This window comes from Oncorhynchus clarkii, chromosome 2, assembly GCF_045791955.1.
Source record: "Oncorhynchus clarkii lewisi isolate Uvic-CL-2024 chromosome 2, UVic_Ocla_1.0, whole genome shotgun sequence".
Classification (NCBI taxonomy): domain Eukaryota; kingdom Metazoa; phylum Chordata; class Actinopteri; order Salmoniformes; family Salmonidae; genus Oncorhynchus; species Oncorhynchus clarkii.
The window spans coordinates 56,474,653-56,500,778 of NC_092148.1; the positions used below are offsets into that span (position 1 = coordinate 56,474,653).

A 26,126-nucleotide genomic window follows, 5' to 3' on the forward strand; every position below is an offset into this window, starting at 1 on the left:
ATTCAGACCCTTTGCTCAGTACTTTGTTGAAGCACCTTTGGCAGCGAATACAGCCTCAAGTCTTCTTGGTTATGACGCTACAAGCTTGGCACACCTGTATTTGCGGAGTTTCTCCCATTCTTCTCTGCAGATCCCCTAAAGCTCTGTCAGGTTGGATGGGGAGCGTCGCTGCATAGCTATTTTCAGGTCTCTCTAGAGACGTTTGATCGGGTTCAAGTCCGGGCTCTGGCTGGGTCACTCAAGGACATTCAGAGACTTGTCCCGAAGCCACTCCTGCATTGTCGTGTCTGTGTGCTTAGGATTGTTGTCCTGTTGGAAGCTGAACCTTCGCCCCAGTCTAATGTCCTGAGCTTCTCTGGAGCAGGTTTTCATCAAGGATCTCTGTACTTCGCTCCATTCATCTTTTCCTCGATCCTGACGAGTATCCCAGTCCCTGCCGCTGAAAAACATCCCCACAGCATGATAATGCCACAACCACGCTTCACCCTAGGGATAGGTTTCCTCCAGATGTGACGCTTGGCAATCAGGCCAATTCTTGTTTCTCATGGTCTGAGTGTCCTTTAGGTGCCTTTTGGCAAACTCTAAGTGGGCTGTCATGTGCCTTTTACTGAGGAGTGGCTTCCATCTGGACACTGTACCTTAAAGGTCTGATTGGTGGAGTGCTGCAGAGATGGTTGTCCTGGAAGGTTCTCCCGTCTCCACAGAGGAACTCTGGAACTCTGTCAGAGTGACCATCGGGTTCTTGGTCACGTCCCGGCCCTGATGCCTGCAGGTGTCAACTCCAGACAAAATATGGTTCAGCTGAAATGTCAGTCCCATACCCCAGGTGGTTCTGCGGGCTGCGTTGTAATATTGGGGGTGAAACTGGGCGGGAGGCGAGTGCTGCTCCTACTCTGGGTGCTTAGGCTACATTTGAGACCAAAAAAAACAACATTCCACATAAAACATGACCATTTCTGTTTCTGTTCTGTTGCTCTCTCTTGTTCCGATCTCCTGCAGCTTGCTCCCGTATGATCATGTAAATAGCATGCTAATGACGTGGTCTGGGGTATCCACATGGGTTAGGAAGTGTCAATCATCTTCCCCCTGGGCTTTGCCTTGGCTGCGCCCCAGAGCAAGAAGTGCTTGGGGATGAATAAATTAGAGTGCACAGGAGCGAACAAAAGATCTCAATTTTTCGTCTCTTTTGTTGTTGGGCCTGGTGAATCTGAGGCGTGGTACCCCCTTGAGATCGAGCATAACCTCACCCTTATCTGGTGTGTCCACAACACATGGATAGCATTTTGTATCAATTAGCTTGACATTATGACATGTTTTTACACATTTTCAGTGACTTGTGACTTTGCGTTACAGGTTGTCACTCTAATTTCCTTGTGAAAATGACTCATTTTTGACCAACACTCAAAATGTGTTAATTTTGAGAATACAGGCAAAGTAGACATTCTTTTAAGTTTCACATGTACGTTAAAATTCTATTTAACCCTTTACACTCGTGGGAATTGCCCTATATGGATTGGGATAAAATTAAATGTTTCTCACAGAAGAAATATGAAAAAGCATACAATTCCGACAACAGTTCACCTGACACAAGACTGAATCCAAACATTACACTGTTGCTTTTATGTGCATTTTACATTTACTGTACTTTTCACTGCATTCGTTGATTCTGAAATCAAACAAATGCTCTGGATACATTCAGTAACATTATGAGAATATTCCTGGAAAATGTGAGGTAGTTGCAACATAAATTTAAAAAATGACAAGGGGCACACCTCTCCAAAGTGTGAACAATTCCTAAGTAATTTCAATGCACTTCTATGACTTAAAGAAGAGTCTTCAACTAGTAATGGCTTTTTTGAACTCTCCTAGCTGTGCCGTTGAGGAACTACAGCAAACACACTTGTAGTTGTTTTGTTTGGAACACAACCCTGCAGCCCCGCCATCACACAATTACTGTTGATGTTTACACAAACCAAAAACAGCCCATTATAAATCGCAATTTAGGCCAAGTGGGAATCATTTAAATACTTGTTCTATTGCCATCTTTACTAGCTAAGTTGTAAAGTATGATATTACGGTGTTAGGCTTTCACAGGGCAATTCAGAGAAACAGAGTTAGGTGCACATAGAAAGGAGTGTTGTGCATTCAGGTGGTTGTTTTCTTCGCAGTAGACAAACATAGGCTCATTATGTTCAGGACAACCCCAGGTATGACGCCATGTCATCTTGTAACTGTACATCAAACACTGATCATAAACGTCAACACTGTATATGAGATGGGTTTTATGATATGGAAATGTGAAGTTGTCTTGACTGTCCATGAGAATCCAAATAGGTCAGATCAGGGTTGCAATTAATAACTTCAATCAGACAACCTCAAACCCGTAGAGGGGCAAGGAAGGAACTAGTGTGGATTAACAACTCACGTCCTGTTGTAAATCAAGGGAGAAGATCCAGGCCTGCGCTCTCAAGATTCACCAAAGGAATGTGCTTTGTCTCAACAGACTTTCCCCCGCTGAAACTCTAACACGTCCAAAAGCGAATACTGGAACAAGATTTTGTGGAGAGGCTTTCTATATGACACTGTCATTTTGTTTGTTATTTTGTGATGTCATTCAAAATGTTTTAAAGGAAAATACTGTAACTTGGGAAGTATACCCACAACATATATGAAGTTTCCATACTACGCATAGTGCAGGTAATATGACAAATTATGAGTGTTTTTGTTAAGAGAGGGATGTGATTTGAGATGTTATAAAAGATCATTGTTTTCCAAAACTTTACACAGTGAGTAATCACCGCCCCGGAGTGAGGTCGGGGAGCGTGCCAGCCTGCTGGGACCACCCATTTCAAGCAAAAGGTAAAAAAGATGGGTGAAGAAGTTAACACATGGAACCAGAAAAAGCGAGAAGTGCCAGCTGTGCGTTTAAAATGGTTCGAACTTTGAATCTCAACATGAGGAAGAGACTATAAACTCACCTCCCGTATAATCATTGGTACGGCTAATTAGCTGTCGTAAGTAAGATATCTTTGAAAGCAAATTTAAGTAGGATCATCCTGTTACTCTGCTCAAACAATCGTATTATGTTACTCTCATCACCCCATTGGGGAACCGTCAATACGACTGGCTAACCCTATCTTCAAATAAGAATCTTCAAGAGTGAATGGAAGGAAAATCAACTCTGTAGTTCTGTTCAGGACCTCACGACAAGTCACCGGATACCGGACAACTACGAAGAAGGACAACAGGAGAAAAGTTGTTGAAAAAAATTTGGTCAATCAGAGCCTTACAAGCATGCCGCGAAAGGGCACAACCCCCTTTCCAAAGCTACCCCATTCACTGAGAGATCCGCAGCGAACCCAGGCATTTCACGTAAATACATTCATGATTTCTTTCTCAAAGTGTGGCTGTTTGTGTGCAAAGTATATGGTTACTGTAGGTGAAAATAGTTTCTGAATGTGGCAATGTTAAGTGTCTCTGTCCCTCTCTCTCTCTCTCTCTCTCCATCTCTTTAACAAGCATCCATGTTGTTGTCATTCCTCTAGGGACCTGTTTTCAGCATATTATGTCTCCAGTCAATAACCAGTGCAGAATGTGTATGTTTATCATGTCTTCCCATTTAATTAGTTAGTAAATAAATAATTAAACCAGTTTGTGTAGTACTGAATCGTAAGTAAGGCTCGGGTTTTTGCAGATGCAAGGAGGTTACGACGAAGAGGTTATGATTAAGAGGTTATGATGAATAAGTTGACTGTTTATAGACGTGATAGGTAAAGACCTTTTTAGAGTTTAATTCAGGAGACGGTAACTCTTTAAACAAACACTCTCGTGGTGCCCTAGATCCTAATGAGTTAATTGTAACATGATGAATTGAATCGGGTAACAATTAAACATAGTTAGTTAATTAAGATAAATATTAGTCTTCAGATTAATGTTAAAGTCAAGTCACCACAAACTGCACATTTGGACACATTTGGTTGCTTGTATAACATCAACGTGCTGTTTATTAGAATCAATAAAAATACATTGTGTCCTTTTCAGTTACAGCATTTCCCTCAATCAGACATTAAAAAAAAAATGGCCCAGTTAGCGTGAGGGATGGGAGCAAGTTCAGAACAGCTGTCAGTCAAAACCCATAAAGTGCTATGAAGCGCAGAGCCTGAGGTCTGACATCATTAATAGCATGTTACTTACTGTACATCTACTGTGTCCCAATTTAGGTGCTTATTCGTGCCCAAATCTGCCATTTTCAACCTGGGTATGAGTGCAAAGGACTACAAACATAGATAAGCTCCTTATTTTACATTTTCCGGGCACTATATATTGAAAGAGAAATGAAATTTTAAACAATTTCCCCCAGAAAACTCATTGCGTTTGTTTAGAATGTTGCCCCAGGTGATTCACTCCCTCTTACACTTTTGAAGTTGATTCAGGTTAATCGCCAGGAGAAAAAAAACACTTAAACATCAAAAGTCCTCTTTATGATATTCAGAATGACTCAGAATATAAGTAGGCATCCTCAAAGATGAGTGTGAATAATTCATTTATAATAATTCACAGTGATCATCACGATTTAAATTACCGTGATCTATGAAATTGCAGCGAACGTCCCCAAATAACAAGTAGTCTCCACGCATCCTTGGGGCTAGCCCGACATTTTATGTCATCTTTCTTAAAGGCCCAGTGCAGTCAAAATTCATTTTTTTCCTGTGTTTTGCCTCATATTGTACAGCAGCTGATGAAACTAACTCTGTAAAAGTGTGATTATTTTTATCAGTGCCACTTCCTGATAGTTACTCGTTGAAAATACAATCTACACAGGAACTTCTGATGAACAGGTTTGCATGGTTTGAGTTTCGGGTTTTTCATGGTGACATCACCATGCAGTAAATTGATTAATAGAGAGAGAGACGTTATGAGCTGAACATAAGAGTATGACAATGACAGAATGACAAAAAATCTGTAACAGAATGACTGGAAGGGAATTGTTTCAACATGTTTTCATCGCTTAATAAATCCTAAACCAAAATGTTATCAGTAAAAACACTAAGTAATTGGTAGGTCTACCTTTACTTGTTACATCTGTGAACTTTCATTATCCTCCCTTCTACTGAGGGAGAGAAATTAAACTGAACAAAAATATAAACCCAACATGCAACAATTTAATAGATTTCACTAAGTTATAATTTATATAAGGAAATCAGTCAATATAAATAAATACATTTGGCCCTAATCTATCTGGTGTGACCACCATTTGCCTCATGCAGCGCGACACATCTCCATCGCATAGAGTTGATCAGGCTGTTGATTGTAGCCTGTGGAATGTTGTCCCACTCCTCTTCGCTGTGCGAAGTTGCTGGATATTGGCGGGAACTAGAACACGCTGTCGTACACACTGATTCAGAGCATCCCAAACATGCTCAATTAGGGATATGTCTGGTGAGTATGCAGACCATGGAAGAACCTGGAAATGTTCAGCTTTCAGGAATTGTTTACAGATCCTTGCAACATGGGGCCGTGCATTATCATGCTGAAACATGAGGTGATGGCAGCGAATGAATGGTACGACAATAGGCCTCAGGGTTTCATCATGTTGTCTCTGTGTATTCAAATTGCCTTCGATAAAATACAATTGTGTTCGTTGTCCAAAGGTTATGCTTGCCCATGCCATAACCCCATCACCACCATGGGGCACTCTGTTCACAACATTTACATCACCAAACCCCTCGTCCAAACGACTCCATACACGCTGTCTGCCATCTGCCCAGTACGGATTCAACCATGAATAGCAGACTTCTCCAGCGTGCCAGTGGCCATCAAAGGTGGGCATTTTCCCACTAAAGTCGGTTACGACGCCGCACTGCAGTCAGGTCAAGACACTGGTGAGGACGATGAGCATGCAGATGAGTTTCCCTGAGACGGTTTCTGACAGTGTGTGCCGAAATTATTTAGTTGTGCAAACCCACAGTTTCATCAGCTTTCCGGGTGGCTGGTCTCAGATGATCCCACAGGTGAAGAAGACGGATCTAAAGGTCCTGGGCTGGTGCAGTTACACGTGGTCTGCGGTTGTGAGGCCTGTTGGTCGTACTGCCAAATTCTCTAAAATGACGTTGGAGGTGGCTTATGGTAGAGAAATGTACATTCAATTCTCTCGCAACAGCACCGGTGGACATTCCTGCAGTCAACATGCCAAATGCTCACTCCCTCAATTGAGACATCTGTGGCATTGTGTTGTGTGACAAAACATTTTAGAGTGGCCTTTTATTGTCTACCACACAAGGTGAACCTGTGTAATGATCAGGCTGTTTAATCAGCTCCTAGATATTCCACACATGTCAGATGGATTGATTATCTTGGTAAAGGAGAAATCCTCACTAGCATCTATATAACCAAATTTGTCCCAACTTTTTGTGCGTGTGGAACATTTCTGGGATCTTTTATTTCAGCTCATGAAACATGGTACCAACACTTTACATGTTGCATTTATATCTTAAAGATACGTGGTATCTGGTAACAGAATGACAAGACACTAGTCAATATTTCTGAAACTTACAGAAGGCAAATAATTTCAGAAAATGAAATAAAAGTGTTGATATTAGTTGGGGTGTTTACTTCAACATTAGTGTTTTTGAATGTATTTCTGATACCTTTAACACGTTTTCAACTAGATGTTTCTAAGACCCCTTTTCCATCTGTTTGACCAGAAATCATAGTCTTTGCATATTCCTAAGTTTCAGAATGGAAAATGGTTGAAAAATGTATAAATACCTTGATAAAAAAATAATAAAAAAACTCTTAGCTTTCACTTGACACCAACTTTGATGAACTCCTATGAACTTCACATGTTAGTGTTCATGGGTCTTTTTACATGGAAATACCCATCATCATTAATGTAAGGTGTTTCATATCACGCGGAGGCATAACAGCCTTGGAATGTGTGACATTAGTGAAAATATTGCTGCTCTTCCCCTCAAGGTCTAGCTGAACGATGATTACCTTTAATCCAATAGAGGGTATACCGATACCCACAGCTCAGATCTTCATCAGAGGGCCTACTTTTAGATTTTGCTCATACAACACTGTGGATGGTAAGTCCTTGGGGTTCTAAAATAATAAAATAACACATCGTTCCACCTTACCCATCCTCCTCCCATCCTTCCCCCTCCTTCCCTTCCCCAACTTCAACATGGTACACCAGCCCTCCAGTATCCCATCACCCCCTGTGAGTATCCAAGCTGTCGAGGCTGACTGGGCTCCGTCTCTCTTGCCAGTGCACGGTTGGAACAGATCCGGCCTCCGGGCCACAACCACTCCTCTACTCGAGCCCCTCGCAACTGTCATCTAAATGCTAAGCGCTTTGGAGCGCCGCGACGGTGGATCTTTTGTACACACTTTATCGCTTAGCACAGATAGTCTTCTTACAACATGTTTTAATGCTTAGTGAGCATGGAGCGTGCGGTGGTGTGTTGTGTTTCTTTGTGTTTCAGTGGCTGTCATCCAGATCTGGCAACACTGATTGGAGATGAACTGGGCTCATGTTTAAAGACCTCCACTGAGAGGCACAATCTGAGTATGCATAACTAGAACAAATAGTGTCCTGGTTCAGTTTTTGCTACATGAGGACAATGGGGATTTTCCCCCCTAGAATCTGGTTGCTGGAGTTCTGGCGGGTTAGAGGAAGTGATCCGTTAGAAAGGGATCTTACAAATACGAATCTACACTAGCAACTCAGCTCTGTTGAAAGATCTGCATGACTCTGTAGGATCTGTAGGAGTATGTTGCCTCGTAAGGAGATGCCAACGCTGTGACATATTTTCTCAGGGCAACAAAGTGTTGATTTGGTTATCTTTCAAATGATTGTGGACTTGCACCTCCAGAGAAGACACTCGCTCATTGCTGCGTCGCTGCCGACTGAGCTAATCGGCCATCTGCACCCTGGGGCTGAGAAATTTGGATGTCAGAGTTTATGAGAACATAAGCTAAACAGCCAGCCAGGCCTATACATTAAGATGAGTGTTGGGCGTGAGGCGAGCGATAGACTCCAGACAAGACGTAACATTTTCGTGTCAAATCCAAAGACAAACAAATCTCAGGGTGATCTGCCAAGTTTCGTCAGGATTCACTGGAGCACGAATGGTAGAATTTTCTCTCTCCCCTGCTCTCTCCTCTCTCTTCTCTTCTCACCCTCCTCTCTCAAGCACTAGCAGCCACTGACTGGGTGCCGCTTGGCAGCCGTGGGTGATAGGAAACATCTGCAGTAACTGAGTTAGTGTTCACTCGCCAGATAAAGAAAAGGGAGGGATTGTTTTCGGAGGAACTTTGTTATTGGCAGTAGAAGAGTCGTTTACACTAGAACAGATCTCAACCAGCCATGTATGTTTAGATATGAACATTCTGCAGATACTGTATTTTCTCTCAGTATGACACAATGTAGAAATTGCCTGAAACACTGTCTTTTTATGTCTTTCAGCACTTATTTACTGTGGCCACCCTGAAGAGGCCTGAATGAAAAGGAGAGCGGACGGCGAGGGGATATGATTGTGCACTTCCTGCTCGGCAACTACAGGAAGTAATTGAGCTCTATAGGAAGTAAGGACAAACCCCTACAGTTATCCCTGTTATTTTTCTATTGTTTACTGTGCTACTCTGCACAAGTCTAGCTGGTAACACATTGAGCAGCAGCATTCAAGGACTGAATCTACTACAGATCCCCTGCAGATGTCCCTGTTCGTTTTCCATTGTGTTCATATGACTATGATATAACTGTAAAGGCCTAGCTATCTCAAATCAAATTGCATTTTATTTGTCACATGCGCCGAAGTGCATTACTGTGAAATTCTTATGAGCCGTTTACCAAAAATGCAATTAAAAAGTAAGAAAATGAGCATATAGGTAAAAAAAATTGATAGTAACACAATAAAATAACAACATTCGGTATTTAGACCACTTGACTTTTTCCACATTTTGTTACGTTACACCCTTATTCTAAACTGGATTTAAAAAAAAAAAATCCTCTTTAATCTACACGCAATACCCCATCATGAAAAAGCGAAAACAGGTTTTTAGAAATGTTTGCAAATGTGTAAAAAAAAAAGCCATGATGTCGAAGGAATTGTGTCGAGGCACACATCTGGGGAAGAGTACAAAAAATGTATGCAGCATTGAGGTCCCAAAGAACACAGTGGCCTCCATCATTATTAAATGGAAGAAGTTTGGAACCACCAAGACTTCCTAGAGCTTGCCGCCCGGCCAAACTGAGCAATCGGGAGAGAAGGGCCTTGGTCAGGGAGGTGACCAAGAACCCTATGGTAAGTTTGACAGAGCTCCAGAGTTCCTATGTGGAGATGGGAGAACCTTCAAGAAGGACAACCATCTCTGCAGTACTCCACCAATCAGTCCTTTATGGTAGAGTTGCCAGACGGAAGCCACTCTTCAGTAAAAGGCACCTGGCAGCCCCATTGGAGTTTTCTGTATGGGACCTAAAGTATTCAGACCATGAAAAACAAGATTCTCTGGTCTGATGAAACCAAGATTAAACTCTTTGGCCTGAATGCCAAGAGTCACATTGGGGGAGAACCTGGCACCATCCCTATTGTGAAGCATGGTGGTGGCAGCATCATGCTGTTGGGATGTTTTTCAGCGGCAGGGACTGGGAGACTAGACAGGATCAAGGGAAAGATTAACGGAACAAAGTACAGAGAGATCCTTGATGAATACCTGCTCCCAGAGCACTCAGGGCCTCAGACTGGGGTGAAGGTTTATCTTCCTAAGCACACAGCCAAGACAACACAGAAGTGGCTTCTCTGAATGTCCTTGAGTGGCCCAGCCAGAGCCCGGACTTGAACCCAATCGAACTTCTCTGGAGAGACCTGAAAATAGCTGTGCAGCGGAGCTTTCCATCCAACCTGACAGAGCTTGAGGGGATCTGCAGAGAAGAATGGAAGAAACTCCCAAAATACAGGTATGCCAAGCTTGTAGCATCATACCCAAGAAGATTTGAGGCTGTATTCACTTCCAAAAGTGCTTCAACAAAGTACTGAGTAAAGGGTCTGAATTCTTATGTAAATGTAATATGTGCAACACCTTATAAAGATGTTTTGTTTTGCTTTGTCATTTTGGGTTATTGTGTGTAGATTGATGAGGGGGAAAACCATTTAATACATTTTAGAATACGGCTGTAATTTTAACTAAATGTAGAAAAGTCAAGGGGTCTGAATACTTTCCAAATGCACTGTAAAGGCTATATACCAAGACAGTCTACTGGGGCACAAGGTAGTTGGGGTGATTCATTATGTACACGTAGGTTTGTTTAGTTGATTGATAGTGCTATGTACATGTAGGTAGGGGTTGAAAAGCAGAAAGTCCAGGTAGCCATCTGATTAACTGTTCAGCAGTCTTATGACTTTGGGGTAGAAGCTGTTCAGGAGCCTTTTGGTCCCAGACTTGGCGCTCCAGTACCGCTTGTCGTGCGGTAGCAGAGCGAACAGACCGTGACTTGGATAGCTGGAGTCTTTGACAATTTTTAGGGCCTTCCTCTGACACCCCCTGGTATAGAGGTCCTGGATGACAGGTATCTTGGCCCCCATTGATGTACTAGGCCGTATGCACTACCTTCTATAGTGTCTTGCGGTCGGATGCCAAGCAGTTGCCATACCAAGCGGCCAGCCAAGATGCTCTCAAGGGTGCAGCTGTAGAACCTTTTGAGGATCTTATGAGGCTCTTATGCCCATGCCACATCTTTTCAGCTTCCTGAGGGGGAGAGGCATTGTAGTGCCCTCTTCAGGGAGAGGCATTGTAGTGCCCTCTTCAGAACTGTTTTGGTCTGTTTGGACCATGATAGGTCTTTAGTGATGAGGACACAGAGGAACTTCCATCGCCACTGCAGTCCCGTCGTTGTGAATGGGGTTGTGCTCAGCCCTCCGCTTCCTGTAGTCCACGATCAGCTCCTTTGTCTTGCAGACTTTGTGGGAGAGGTTGCTGTCCTGGCACCACACTGCCAGGTCTCTGACCTCCTCCCTATAGGCTGTCTCATCGTTGTCGGTGTTCAGGCCGACCACCGTCGTATTGTCGGCAAACTTAATGACGATGTTGGAGTCATGTGCAAACAGTAACTGAATACTGAATTCATAGCCATGCCGGATTTATAGCTCGTATCTGAAGGGACGTTGAGTATCTTACAGGCTGACACTGCCTGAATCCAGTTAAATCCAAAGCCAGCATGATTCAGCAAGTCATGTAGACCAGCTGCCACCGATATCAGTGCTTGGAGTCAGAAAAGTCAATTTTTATTTGGGCGTGTGAAGCTAGCAGGCTAGCTATATAAATAATTAAATGGAGCCAGTAATTGGCGGTTCTTGGTAATTAGGACCAGGCTGTCAGCTAGCTAAGTCATTGCCTCAGTCTGATGGCGCTGCAGAGAGGACAGTAATTGCTATTATCTGTGGGGGTCGTTGAGTGTTGACACAACAATAATCCCATCCTTAGCTGGGATATCAGGGTTTATGTTTACCGCCCCCATTTCAAGAGGGATTCACAGATATTGTAAAGGCTTTATATTTGGCCGTTTACACCTGCTATATCCATCAATGTCAATGCCCGGCCGGCCGCATCGGCAGTAGAGCTTCGAGAAGGCAAGGCAGAACCTCGGCTCAGTTTAGAATTTTCTGCTTGGCGACTCTGAAAAGCTTGTCCATATTTTAATTAGTCAAACAGTTTGACTCTTTCCCTGCTAGCGGTGTCACGCCTCACTATAAACAGCATTATCAACCATCTCAGCGGGTTTTCTAATACCCCTGTAATCCTGTCATTTCATTCATGGATACCTCCAGGGTTATTTTGGGACCAGAGCGTATCTGCCTGCCTGTCTCTGCTCCTCTGTTTGAGAGATTGGATTCCCTCTCCTCAACCCCACCCCCCCACCACCACCACACACACACACACACACACACACACACACACACCAAGGTGTTCACTCGACTCATGTCAGATCCACATAGATAGATGTGATGTCCAGACCTGACGTATATAGGGGACTGTGGTAGTACAGTACAGCATAGGGGAGAGTCCAAGGTCTTGGATGGATCACATGCTGGCTGAAATATGTGCTCCGGAGTTGCCCCATTGGCTTTCCAATGTGATTATGTACTTCACTTTCTTCACCTCTGAGTGCCCTACAGTACATAAGTGCAACCCTTTTTATACCCCAGTTTTCTCAGATGCACTGAATGTTATCCTACACAGTCTGTTCCCACAGACCTAAATGGTTTTGTAAACGGGGACAGTTGAAGGTAAGGTGGGTGGAGGGAGGACAAAAAACATAGTCTGTGTTTCGCTGTGCAGTGCGTGTAAATTGCATTGGCTTTGAATTAAACATGTGGCACCTCTGCGCCCCGGGTGTGATGGACATTCTAACATATTGCTGGCAGAGAAAATGACTTTTTAAGTAGGCTATTTATGGGAAGATATTGTATTCATTTGATTATAATAAAACATCCATTCCGCCCTGAGTGAATGGCATGAGGGAGCAGACGACAACTCTAGGTAATAATAGTCTGTGTCTGCTGCTCTCAACGAGGCTAGGGAGGATCGGGTCTCTACTGATATTGCTTTTCTTTGTACGGGAGCAGATAAAGGGATACGGCGTGAGCGAGTAATAAAGAAATATATCTGTTTTTATTGTGCTTCGTGACAGAGTTATGTTTGGAGGTAGTAAAGAGAGCTGGAACATGGCGTAAAATCATATTATGGCCCATTAGATAGGGCCGAGCTAAGCACTCCTCGCCGGGCGGCGACGGTAACCACGGCTCCATGGCAGAGGGTAATGGGGCCGGCACGTATTGTCTCTGATCTCCACTCCTGCTGCTTCGCCGATTGATTCGTCTACATTACCAGCACTCCATCTCCTGGGGAACTAATGCTGACCGTGGTCTTCACATCACTTTCCCAAAAGAGAGGAGGGGGGCATGACGGACTCTAGTTCTGAAACTGTGAAAGTGCTATGGTTTCAGGTCTCACAGTTTGATGGATGTTTGACTTTGCTTAGTGAGGTATTTTTTACTTCTCCTTTGAAGGAGTTCATTTCCCTCTCTTTCAAGTGGACATGATGAACTGACCAGCCAACATATGGATGTGGTGAAGGAAATCCTCCGTCGACCTCGTATCATTTCTCTTGTCTCTGTGGTGCTGGAGCTCCAGGGAGATGACCCTCTCCTCCACGGGGCTTCCTTCTGTGGACATCATCATGGAGGGATGTGGAAGGAAGGTCCTGCTCTGGCTCACTTTTAAAGTGCTCCTCTGGGAACCACTCCCAGGGCATGCCAAGCTGACTCAGGAATGTCCTATGGGGGTACTCCTGCCTCTCTGAGCCCCTCTACCTCACCACCCCCACTCCGACCCACCAACCCCCTCGACCTCCAACCTCACAAGCTTAAAAAGACTGGCTGGCTTTGTGTGCAGGGGTGCAGTTTTTATGCTCTCCTGGGCAGTCAAGGCCCTGGCTGCCTGTGAGTAATATGAAACAGCCAGACGAGGAATCCTAGGCATTCTGAATAGAACCAGATGTGTGTCCTCTCTGGCTCTCTCCTCTACTCTCTGTCTTGCTTGTGTGCCTTCCTCTCCTCCCAACCCCTCACCCTTCTCACCCCCTGTGTGCAGCCAAGGCTTCATAAAAGACAGATCAAATGAGTAATTTCACAAGGCCACTGGCAGGCTAGTTTATGTTTCTAGCTGAAGATCTCCCTCTCCTTTCCTGGATTATCAGTTGGAGCTGATGCGTGTACATGTGTTGCTGTGATGGATACAGCCCCGGACCAGAGCAACAACACGCAACACAGACTCACTGCTGAGGTGTTCCTACACCGTCATGACTGACTCGAGGATCCCTAATCTCAGTGGTTTTTCTCCCCTTAATAAGCGGGTTCAGTGGGAAATGGTGGTTAACCTTTCCAGCTCGTTGGACGGAGGCATGACCGGGGTCTCGTTGAAGGCCTTACTGCAAGTTGTATAATTGGTGACCCTGGTTAGGGATGAGTTGGGTAGATATTTTGGAAGTGACAACAAACAGCAGCAAAATCTATTCTCCTTCAATCCAAACTGAAGGGTTTTTCTCATTTCTCAACAAAGCACTTGTTTTGCACTTGTTTTGCTCGGTGTGTGTTGGGATGTGTGTGTGCCCTGCTGCTCGCATATTTATATCAGGCCGATTATATTTATATCAGGCCACAATCAGTACAGGAAATGGAGAGCCTTTGCTTTGAAGTCCCTGCAGAGTTATGTTATTCTTCATCAGCAGAGGCAAGGCGTCAGACCCCCTCACCCTCCTCCCCTGCCCCCTTTACCCCCCTACTCAACAGGCCGCCTGGCAGAAGGGAGAACCAGTGGCCATTAACGTAGACAGAGAGCAAGTTGCCATTGCCATAGGGCACAAACTCACCGCTGCCACGCTCGCCTGAAAGGCTGAGAGGGCCGCGCTGCTGTCATACTCAGGCCTGTGTAATTGCTTGTTTTTCTCCCATGCAGCAAGTCAAACGTAAGATGTGGTGAAATGTAAGATTTGCCCTTGTCTGTCTCTGTTGCTCTCCCTCTCTTTCTCACTCTCTCCACACCTTCCTCCGTCCCCTTTCCCTCCCTCTCACTTTCTCTCGCTACTCACCCCAACTCCCCTCTCCCCCGCTCTCTCTCTCTCTCTCTCTCTCTCTCTCTCTCTCTCTCTCTCTCTCTCTCTCTCTCTCTCTCTCTCTCTCTCTCTCTCTCTCTCTCTCTCTCTCTCTCTCTCTCTCTCTCTCACCCCACTTTCCTCCCTCCCCTATCCCTCCTCGCTGTTCTTTCATGTCGGAGTGTGGAGATTAAATTAATTGGGTCACAGTTTAATAGTGATCCCCTATGGCTCGCCTGTGTATGTTGTGGAATGGGCACAGCGGCGGGCACTCCTCTCACCTGGTGTGGAAAATGAGGAACGCTGAGCCTCCAGTCCGTGGCACAGTGTAACTTCACGCTACCTGCACCCCCACCCTCTCCCCACCCCCCCACCTCTATGCAAATCAAGCAGCCCACCCCACCCCACCCCACACAAATAATCTCCCTACCCACATTTATATGGTTAAAAACATACTGCAGTGGAGTTCTGTCAGCTGTCTGACTGTGGTGTACGTTCATCTTGCAGCTAGGCCTCAGATGGCTGGGCTAGTAATTCACTGGTGGGGTAATAGTATGGAGGGAGTTCTGGTTGAGTTCTGGTTGATCTTTGGATCTAGAAGCAGTGGGTCCTTTAAATCAAATCTAATCTAATTTGATTTGTCACATTCTTCGTTAAAAAAACAGGTGTAGACTAACAGGTCCCTTTCCAAAAATGCAGAGTAAAGACACACTATGTGGCCAAAAGTATGTGGACGCCTGCTCGTCGAACGTCTCATTCCAAAAACATGGGCATCAATATGGAGTTGGTCCCCCATTTGCTGCTATAACAGCCTCCACTCTTCTGGGAAGGCTTTCCACTAGAATTTTGGAACATTGCTGTGGGAATGTTGGAACATTGCTGCAGGGACTTGCTTCCATTCAGCCACAAGAGCATTAGTGAGGTCGGGCACTGAGCCAGGGCAGCATTCCAATTCATCCCAAAGGTGTTCGATGGGGTTGAGGTCAGGGCTCTGTGCAGACCAGCCAAGTCCTTCCACACCGATCTCAACCAACCATTTCTGTATGGACCTTGCTCTGTGCACGGGGGCATCGTCATGCTGAAACAGGAAAGGGCCTCCCCGAACTGTTGCCACAGAATCGTCAAGAATGTCATTGTATTCTGTAGCATTAAGATTTCCCTTCACTGGAACTAAGTGGCCTAGCCCAAATCAGGAAAAACAGCCCCAGACCATTTATATTCCTAAACCAAACTTTACAGTTGGCACTATGCATTCGGGCAGGTAGTGTTCTCCTGGCATCCGCCAGACCCAGATTCATCTGTCGGACTGCCAGATGGTGAAGTGTGATTCATCACTCTAGAGAAATCATTTCCACTGCTCCAGAATCCAGTGTAGTGCCGAGCTTTACACCACTCCAGCCGAAGCTTGGCATTGCGCCTGCCAACCTTAGACTAGTGTGCGGCTGCTCAGCCAAGGAAACCCATTTCATTAAGTTCCCGATAAACAGTTATTGTGCTGATGTTGCTTCCAGAAGCAGTTTGGAACTCGGCAGTGAGTGCTGCTACCGAGGACAGGCGTTTTTTACGCGCTATGCGCTTCAGCACTCGGTGGTCTCGTTCTGTGAGCTTGTGTGGCCTACCACTTCGCAGAGCCATTGTTGATCCTAGACGTTTCCACTTCACAATAACAGCACTTAGAGTTAACCGGGGCAGCTCTAGCAGGGCAGAAATTTGACGAACTGACTTGTTGGACGGTGCCACGTTGAAATTCACTGGGCTCTTCAGTACGGGCCAAGAGTGTGCAAAGCTGTCATCAAGGCAAAGGGTGGCAACTTTGAAGAATCTCAAATATAAAATATATATACACTTTTGGCTACTACATGATTCCATATGTGTTATTTCATAGTTTTGATGTCTTCACTATTATTCTACAATGTAGAAAATAGTACAAATAAAGAAAAACCCTTTGAGTAGGTCTGTCCAACCTTTTGACTGTACATACCGATGGCGAGGTGAAGTCGATGGCCAAAACACTGCAACATCGTCCATCCATATAGGTAGGAGGCTTTCACAACGTTTGCCCCACTTTCCGTTGCGACACACAGCTGCTTCTCCTCCGGCTGATCCCAGGCTGCTAGCAAGTCCCACATTCCCTGGCCTGGGTTATTATCTCCCAAGTGTGGTCTTCTGGAAAGTAGGCAGGCTCCCTTTGCAAGCACCTGCTGCGCAGCTTCCAGTCGGCATTGATGTAGTGCAGTGTCAATGACACGTAAGGGCTCCAGTTGTTATTGCGAAATAGTGCACCTGTTTCAGCTCTAAAACATGGCATTTTTCAGCTCTGTTTCTTACATGGCATTTTTCAGCTCTGTTTCTTACATGGCATTTTTCAGCTCTGTTTCTTACATGGCATTTTTCAGCTCTGTTTCTTACATGGCATTTTTCAGCTCTAAAACATGGCATTTTTCAGCTCTAAAACATGTAATTTTTCAGCTCTAAAACATGGCATTTTTCAGCTCTGTTTCTTACATGGCATTTTGTATTTCTTGTCCAGAGTGGGAACCATCTTCTTGACTATTGAATCTGGGGCCATGTCTTTTGTGATGTGTTACATTATGGCATCTGTTATTTCATCCCATCTGTGAGTGTGTTGCATAGGGAGTTGTTGTGTAATCACCGACATTGTGTAGTCACCGAAAATTACCGACAATATGCAAAATTGCTTCGGTAGGACTTCGAAATGTAGGCGTCGGTCATTTTCAGTTTTATCGTCCCAGCTCTAGTGTGGCATCAGAATGCATGTTTGCGCATGCTACACTACATGACCAGAAGTATGTGGACACCTGCTCGTTGAACATTTCATTCCAAAATCACGCGTCTTAATATGGATCCCGACTAACCATTTCTGTATGGACCTTTGTGCATCGGGCATTGTCATGCTGTAACATTAAGATGTCCCTTCACTGGAGCTAAGGGGCCAAGACCGAACCATTAAAAATATCTCATTATCCCATTATTCCTCCTCCACCAAACTTTACAGTTGGCACTATGCATTCGGGCAGGTAGTGTTCTCCTGACATCCGCCAAACTCAGATTTGTCCGTTGGATTGCCAGATGGTGAAGCGTGATTCCTCACTCCAGAGAACGCATTTCCACTGCTCCAGAGTCCAATGGCGACAAGCTTAATACCACTCCAGCCGACACTTGCCATTGCGCATGGTGATCTTACGCTTGTGTGCGGATGTTCAGCCAAGGAAACGCATTTCATGAAGCTCATGATGAACAGTTCTTGTTCTGATGTTCCTTCTAGAGGCAGTTTGGACCTCACCCGCGAGTGTTGCAACCGTGTGTGTGTTTTTGTGTGTGTTGGGGTGTCAGTGTAAGTGTGTGTGGGTAGAGTCCAGTGTCTGTGTGTGTTGGGGTGTCAGTGTAAGTCAGTGTGGGTAGAGTCCAGTGTGTGTGTGTTGGGGTGTCAGTGTGGGTAGAGTCCAGTGTGTGTGTGTTGGGGTGTCATTGTAAGTCAGTGTGGGTAGAGTCCAGTGTGTGTGTGTTGGGGTGTCAGTGTGGGTAGAGTCCAGTGTGTGTGTGTTGGGGTGTCAGTGTGGGTAGAGTCCAGTGTGTGTGTGTTGGGGTGTTAGTGTAAGTCAGTGTGGGTAGAGTCCAGTGTGTGTGTGTTGGGGTGTCAGTGTGGGTAGAGTCCAGTGTGTGTGTGTGTTGGGGTGTCAGTGTGGGTAGAGTCCAGTGTGTGTGTTTTGGGGTGTTAGTGTGGGTAGAGTCCAGTGTGTGTGTGTTGGGGTGTTAGTGTGGGTAGAGTCCAGTGTGTGTGTGTGTTGGGGTGTCAGTGTAAGTCAGTGTGGGTAGAGTCCAGTGTGTGTGTGTTGGGGTGTTAGTGTAAGTCAGTGTGGGTAGAGTCCAGTGTCTGTGTGTGTTGGGGTGTCAGTGTAAGTCAGTGTGGGTAGAGTCCAGTGTGTATGTGTTGGGGTGTCAGTGTGGGTAGAGTCCAGTGTGTGTGTGTTGGGGTGTCAGTGTGGGTAGAGTCCAGTGTCTGTGTGTGTTGGGGTGTCAGTGTAAGTCAGTGTGGGTAGAGTCCAGTGTTTGTGTGTTGGGGTGTCAGTGTGGGTAGAGTCCAGTGTGTGTGTGTGTGTGTGTTGGGGTGTCAGTGTGGGTAGAGTCGAGTGTGTGTGTGTGTGTGTGTTGGGGTGTCAGTGTGGGTAGAGTCCAGTCTGCGTGTGTTGGGGTGTCAGTGTGGGTAGAGTCCAGTCTGCGTGTGTTGGGGTGTCAGTGTGGGTAGAGTCCAGTCTGCGTGCGTTGGGGTGTCAGTGTGGGTAGAGTCCAGTGTGTGTGTGATGGGGTGTCAGTGTGGGTAGAGTCCAGTGTGTGTGTGTTGGGGTGTCATTGTAAGTCAGTGTGGGTAGAGTCCAGTGTGTGTGTGTTGGGGTGTCAGTGTGGGTAGAGTGCAGTGTGTGTGTGTTGGGGTGTCAGTGTGGGTAGAGTCCAGTGTGTGTGTGTTGGGGTGTCAGTGTGGGTAGAGTCCAGTGTGTGTGTTTTGGGGTGTTAGTGTGGGTAGAGTCCAATGTGTGTGTGTTGGGGTGTTAGTGTGGGTAGAGTCCAGTGTGTGTGTGTTGGGGTGTCAGTGTAAGAGAGTGTGGGTAGAGTCCAGTGTGTGTGTGTTGGGGTGTCAGTGTGGGTAGAGTCCAGTGTGTGTGTGTTGGGGTGTCAGTGTGGGTAGAGTCCAGTGTGTGTGTGTTGGGGTGTCAGTGTGGGTAGAGTCCAGTGTGTGTGTGATGGGGTGTCAGTGTGGGTAGAGTCCAGTGTGTGTGTGTGTTGGGGTTTCAGTGTAAGAGAGATGGTTCAAAACAGGGTAAAAGCAGGTAGTCCGGTAAGCTGTTTGATCATCTATTTAGCAGTCCTGTTTAGCAGTCCTGTTTAGCAGTCCTGTTTAGCAGTGTTATGGTTTGGGGGTAGGAGCTTTTCAGGATCCTATTGGTTCCAGACTTGGTGCATTGGTACTGATTGCCGTGCAGTAGCAGAGAGAACATTCTATGGCTTGGGTGGCTGGAGTCTTTGACAATTTGTTGGGGCCTTCCTCTGACACTGCCTGGTATAAATGTCCTGGATTGCAGGGAGCTCGGCCCCAGTGATCTGCTCCCTATGTTGCGCTTTACGGTCGGGTGCCTTGCAGTTTTTGTACCGAGCGGAGATGCAGCCAGTCAAGATGCTCTCAATGGTGCAGATCTAGAACTTTTTGAGGATCTGAGGGCCCATGTCAAATCCTTTTAGCTTCCTGAGGGGGAAGAGGCGCTTATCTACCACCACAACACCCTCTCTCCCTCTTTCCATCCTCTCTCCCCATCTCTCACCCCCTTTCTCCCTCTCGCTCTCTCTCTCCCTCTCGCACAATTTCTCTCGCGCACTCTCTCTCTTACTCTCTCTCTCTCACACTCACTCACTCACTCTCTCCCTCCCTCTCATTCTCACTCTCTCTTTCCCTCTCTCCTTCTCTCTCCCTCTTTCCCTCTCTCCTTCTCTCTGTTTCTAACCCCCGCCTGGCTGTCTGATTTATGGTCCTGGGGAGGTAATGAGTCAGAACCGGCGGATTTGTGTCTGTGGTGTTGTGACCGGAGCAGTGCTGGCTCATTGGGCCTGCCCCCCCCCCCCCCCCCCCGCCCTTCGGTCTCCTCTACTCCTCTCCTCCTTCCCTCCTCTGTTCCTGTTCTCCTTCCTTCCCCGGACCAAGCAGAACAGGGCTTTAGGGTCCTTGCTCTCCAAACCCATCCGCCTCCATCCCTCCATCCGCCAGATGGACGGGCTACAGGGGCACAGTGTCACCTCCAGACCGCGCCGAACGTCTCCTCTCCTCTGCCCTCCCCCAACCTGCTTTCCCTCCCTCCCTTCCTTCCCCCCACACCCCTCTTACATCTTCTCTGCCCCCTCCCTTCATCCATATCTCCCTGTTTCCCTTCTTTCCATAACCTGAGCCGTCACTGTTGACCGAGCCCCCCCACCCCGACTGTGACTGGGTACCGTGTGGCCCACTAGCTCTGCAGGAACTGTGTTAATTAGTACGGGAGTCTGAAGACCGAGATGCGTTATCATTACAACACTCCCTACTCACTCCCTATCTCTCACCCCCTCGCACCCTCTCGCTCTTTCTCACCTCTCCTCTCTCTTTCTCTCCCCCTCTCTCCCTCTCTCTGGAAAGTGCTCCCATCCCGTTGGCTTAGCCATGTTTGTGGAGGATGCCGTGCCAGCTGTCTATGTATGGACCACTGCCAGCCTCCCATGCCTTCCGCCCGTTCCGTTGTTGTTATCCCCTTGTGATCACTCGGTTATTTCCATCTATTTCCATGCGTTTATCTGTTTGTCGGAGTTGTTATCTACCGAGGCTAGTGTCTGTGCTGCTGTTGTCTTTTGGAAAGGCAGAGTGCGGGATGATAGCGACAGCTCTCTCTGGTGTGTACTGGAGGCCTCAAGATGGGGCAGAGAGGATAGTTCCCGGGTCTGCAGTCTGTGCCCGCCGTGCCATGCCAACTCTACAATCTGTGACGGGTGTGTCATACACAGAACAGACACTATTCCCCCTACGCTTCACACCCACATTTGGCTTTTGCAAGGGCCTGAAAAAGGCACAGGAATAGACAAAGAAAGCTTTATCTCCAAAGCACAATGACATCTTCATCAATACAACTTTCAAGAATGAAAATCTGTCATCAGTCAGTACGGAACTGTATCCATCCAGCTGAGCAGTCTCAGTCAGCCATCACTCTTGATTGACTTCTTCACGGTATATGAGAAACTACCTAGACTGAGAATTCCAAAGTAACTCGACTGGAGCAACCAGACACATTGTACACGCCTCACACTTTTGGAATGCATTTCATTCCATGCATTGGACCAGTAGTCTGAAGACATGGCTGTCTGTCTTATGTGACCCAGTAGATCTGCTGCTCAAGTCAGTCAGTCAGTCACGCTGAGAGGAAGTTTAGTTTTTCTGCTGTGTATCTATCAAGTGCTGAGCAAGCTGTCCCGCTCCCCCTCGCCCCCGGTGAGCACTGTAAAACTAAAACTCCCCTGCACTCCGTTTGACCCCGGCCTCCTCTGAGGTGCCGGGGAGAGCCAAGAGTGTAAAGTGGACGCATGCCAAATAAAGACATGAAATCTGTCTCCCGTAAAAATAAAAAAATAAAAGAACCCGTCATTTTTCTCTGTCTGTCTCCTCTGTGCTCCCGACCTCACAGCAGCAGCACCCTGGCCTGCTTCATAAATTGAGCTCAGTTGGCCTTTAGATGGTATCAATTAATCTACTCTGGCAATGTTTTACGAGCGACACACTCCGGCAAGGCAAATTGTGGCTTTAAAAAACGTCCATACAAGACACATTTCCATGTCATTAGTTTTCTCCCCTCAGTCATTGGGTTCCGTTACAGTTGGGTGGGAGGGAGGGAGGGAGGGAGGGAGGGAGGGAGGGAGGGAGGGAGGGAGAGAGAGAGAGAGAACCACCTCCCACTCTACAGGCTGCCAGTTGGGCTGGCTAGTTGTCCTTTCCTCTAGGGTTTTCTCACAGACGTTTAGTTGTAGATATCCTCTGACTGATGTGCCACTTTGATACTCTTGTTAGAGCTGCTGAATTCTCCATTAGGGATTTTGTCTTGTTCTATAGGCCCCCCCGGTGCCCCGATACTGATGCCCCTCAGAGACGAGTGGAGGAGGAGAGAGGAGTTGAAGAGGGTTCTCTCTGATCTCACTCTGCCTCACTGAGAACCATCTGTCTGGGATGTGTTTGGACCTAGCCAACGTTCTGCATTCTGTGTGTTTGCACTAGCAAATATTTATAACAAATATATATAACTGTGTGTATATAGTTATATATATATATATATATATATATACATACATACAGTTGAAGTCGGAAGTTTACCACTCCACAAATGTCTTGTTAAATATAAATAACTGTAGTTTTGGCAAGTTGGTTAGGACATCTACTTTGTGCATGACAAAAGTCATTTTTCCAACAATTGTTTACAGACAAATTATTTCACTTACAATTCACTGTATCACAATTCCAGTGGGTCAGAAGTTTACATACACTAAGTTGACTGTGCCTTTAAACAGCTTGGAAAATGTCAGGAAATTATGCCATGGCTTTAGAAGCTTCTGATAGGCTAATTGACATCATTTGAGTCAATTGGAGGTGTACCTGTGGATGTATTTTAAGGCCTACCTTCAAACTCAGTGCCTCTTTGCTTGACATCATGAGAACATCTAAAGAAATCAGCCAAGTTGACTTCCACACGTCTGGTTCATCTGTAGACCTGCACAAGTCTGGTTCACAAGGTACCACGTTCATCTGTATAAACAATAGCACTCAAGTATAAACACCATGGGACCACGCAGCCGTCATACCGCTCAGGAAGGAGACGCGTTCTGTCTCCTAGTGATGAACGTACGTTGGTGCGAAAAGTGAAAATCAATCCCAGAACAACAGCAAAGGACCTTGTGAAGATGCTTTAGGAAACCGGTACAAAAGTATCTATATCCACAGTAAAACGAGTCCTATATCAACATAACCTGAAAGGCCGCTCAGCAAGGAAAAAGCCACTGCTCCAAAAACTCCATAAAAAAGCCAGACTACGGTTTGCAACTGCACTTGGGGGCAAATATTGTACTTTTTGGAGAAATGTCCTCTGGTCTGATGAAACAAAAATAGAACTGTTTGGCCATAATGACCATTGTTATGTTTGGAGGAAAAAGGGGGAGGCTTGCAAGCCGAAGAACACCATCCCAACCGTGAAGCACGGGGGTGGCAGCATCATGTTGTGGGAGTGCTTTGCTGCAGGAGGGACTGGTGCACTTCACAAAATAGATGGCATCATGAGGTAGGAACATTATGTGGATATATTGAAGCAACATCTCAAGACATCAGGAAGTTAAAGCTTGGTCGCAAATGGGTCTTCCAAATGAACAATAACCCCAAGCATACTTCCAAAGTTGTGGCAAAATGGCTTAAGGACAACAAAGTCAAGGTATTGGAGTGGCCATCACAAAGCCCTGACCTCAATCCCATAGAATTCTTTGGTGCAGAACTGAAAAAGAATGAGGCCTACAAACCTGACTCAGTTACACCAGCTCTGTCAGGAGGAATGAGCCAAAATTCACCCAACTTATTGTTGGAAGCTTGTGGAAGACTACTTGAAACCTTTGACCCAAGTTAAATAATTTAAAGGCAATGCTACCAAATACTAATTGAGTGTATGTAAACTTCTGACCCACTAGGAATGTGATGAAAGGACCATAATTCCCCCATAATTTGCAAATAAATTCATAAAAAATCCTTGTTTTTTTCTAATTTTGTCTGTCATAGTTGAAGTGTACCTATGATGAAAATTACAGGCCTCTCATCTTTTTAAGTGGGAGAACTTACACAATTGGTGGCTGACTAAATACTTTTTTTACCCCACTGTGTGTATATATATATATATAAATAAATAAATTAGAGAGACAGTCAATCAGTCAACTGGCCAAGACATGTTGCCAGGAGTCGTAGTGAGAGAGCAGATTGGAGAGGGTGGACAAGTGGAGCAAAGCCACGAAGCAGAAGCAATCAACTGTTCCCACAACTCTGGGTTATATGGCTGTGTTATATTTCCAATGCTCGGGATTGGCTGAATGAAATGTGCTCAGGCTCCAGGATTAGCTGAGTGAGGGCCCCTCTCCGCACATGTGGTATCACAGAGAGGAGTCTAGCGCCACAAACAGTGGCATGGATCATCTCTCTGCATACGTCACTTCCCCACCATAACGAGAGGTCAGAGTTCAACTACCATCCCTGTCAGATAAACGGAGGAAACTTGTTCTTTCATTCCGTCTTGTTTATACAAAGTTTGGATACACTCCCAATAACGTGTGTGTGTGTGTGGTAACTTACTTCATAGGTCATAAGGACAGGAAGCTGTTTATCCTGATCTTCGGAAGCATTAACACAGGCACTGTTAACTTATACTGTATTTATTCACTCACAACAGGGGAATGAATGTCTGTCCATGCAAGCTTCACATATTCCAACTTCACATTTCAGAGAACCACAGGCATTTCCAGACTTTCCCACGGCTATTAGATATTTTGGCCGGAAGCATGCACGGGTTTGCAGTCGCAGTAATAGTATTATTAATAATGGGATTAGCCAATAAACTGAGTTATAGACGTGTTACACACCTACACACTTGTTTGATATAGCAATTCAGTTATTTCAGACCTGTAATGAAGGTGTGGAGTTTTACAGAGTTATATGCCTGAGGAAGACCGACGCATTCAAACTAGGCCTAATAACATACTGTTGCTGGCAGTTGTCAGTGTCACAGCTAGATAAGTCCCACCTCATATACCATTTGGTGCTAAACCTGTCTGCTCCTCTTTCTGGAGATATCTTTGGAGTTTTAGGTGAGCTGCTTTCATCCAAGGCTTCCATTTCTCTTCAGAGGGTGACTCTCCCCCGCCACTTCTACTTCTCTCTGCTGTGAAATGAAATTGCTTTCTCGTTCGTTAAAGATTTTCTTGTCGCTGCCTTGTAGTAGTCGGGGAGTGGGACCACTCCAACAGGCTGAAAGTTCTCTAAACCACTGGAGATTTATGTGTTTGGGGGGGAGCAAAGAGAAATAGAAGAAAATTGCATTTTCATTTATTTATTATTTTTCGAATTTAATTTTCAATACTTTTTTCAACACACAAATTAATTCTGGCAAGTTGTCACTTTACATTAAAGCATGAAGTGGCCTGGTGGAGTGAGGAAAGGAAAGCAATCTCTTCTCGTTGCCATGGGAGCAGCAGGCACGTTGTAGCATTGGGTACCACAAGCAACAGTGCTCCTGCCAAAACTACTGCCCACCTATATCCTATAGGCTTTTTCAAGGGCTGAAAGCAATCCTTTCAGAGTAGGCCCGATATCTACAGGGTTGCAACCATGGACGCTTTTCAGTGTGATTGTTGTGGTATTTATAAACACCATGTTCCCCTGGGTGATATGTTCCTATCCTTTCATTTGATCTCTCCTTCACTTTGAACATTTAAAAAGGGAACATAATCTGCATCTCTGCTTCCTTTGGAATAATCCTACACTCCTTTAAATAAATAATGTTTCTCCCAAGAGTTGTTTGCAATGAGGAGGCCTTGTGCTTTATCTGAACATTACTTGCATAATCCCCCCCTCCGCCACCCTCTCCCTCTCGCTCGCTCTCTCTCCCTCTCGTCTCCATCTGGCCCAAAACAACACAACTGTTTCATGCGTCTCACACGCTGCTGCCCTTATCAACAGAGTGCTGCGTGGCGTAACAGTGCGGCCCGGGTCTCGAGAGCGTATCGCCAATCTTAATCACATCGGGGCAGCACACCTGTGAAAACAGATGTCCACTGGGGCCGGCGGGCTGTTCCTGTTTAGGGTGGAGTCTGCGCGTGCCGTGTGGCGCTCCTCCACCCCTTCCCACGCATGGCGCATCCCTTCACT

General features: G+C 45.7%; 1 protein-coding gene across 1 annotated transcript in view; it reads left to right on the plus strand.

The window, feature by feature from the left end:
* LOC139370321 (plexin b2b) overlaps nucleotides 1-26,126 on the plus strand; it is a 181,968-nt gene that overhangs the window by 47,913 nt on the left and 107,929 nt on the right. The window contains exon 2 of the mRNA XM_071109728.1: nucleotides 8,471-8,589. The gene's annotated coding sequence lies outside the window, so the exon portion shown is untranslated. The remainder of the gene's footprint in view (nucleotides 1-8,470; nucleotides 8,590-26,126) is intronic.